The sequence below is a fragment of the Melanerpes formicivorus genome, unplaced genomic scaffold (assembly GCF_026170545.1).
Source record: "Melanerpes formicivorus ecotype bairdi unplaced genomic scaffold, bMelFor1.0.p_v2 SCAF_14, whole genome shotgun sequence".
NCBI lineage: Eukaryota > Metazoa > Chordata > Aves > Piciformes > Picidae > Melanerpes > Melanerpes formicivorus.
Window position 1 is genome coordinate 6,180,399 of NW_027142366.1, and position 708 is coordinate 6,181,106.

Genomic DNA, 708 nt, shown 5'->3' on the forward strand with positions numbered 1-708 from the left:
TCTAACAACTGAGCCAGGAGAGATTTAAATGAGCTTTGCAGCCCATGCTGGAAGCCTGATTTGGGGGCACTCTGGTTTCATGCGTCACCGCCGGCAGAAAAAGCACTGGTGCCACTGTAGTTTCATTTTGTGTCAAAGAGCTTCTGCCTCCCTTCCCCCATGCCAAGTGTTGTGCAAACCCTGGGAATCCTCCCTCTCAACAGTCTGTCATAGTGTAAGTCTATTATAACTCCTGGCATTTGAGGGGCTTCTAAAGGTATGTGCTTTAAATGAGACAAGCAGTATCTTGCTCGCTGCTCTCAGATAAACAAGAGTGCAAATCCCAATTTTCTGCTGCTCTGTTCTTTATGCTGATTTTCTTTTAAACCTGTAACTACCACCCTGTCACTCTTTGCCACACGTGTGGCTTGTAGGTATTACGTAAAAGGAGCTATTTCATGTTGGGTGCCTGCACATCTAATAGACTCACAGACTGCAGGAAGGTGCCACGCCGCTGTGAAGATGCACTTGTGTGATGCTCTTCACACAGACGTTATCTTTGCATGCCTGTAGGACTTACACAGCACAAATGCATTTTTAGATCAAACCACAGACAAGGAGAAAATGTGTTTCATAAGCAGACAGACAACCCCAGCACAAAGTTGTTTGCAGAACCTGTGTGAATTTCATTTGTGTCCCCTGGCCTTTGGTCTCTTCGGGGATCTTACA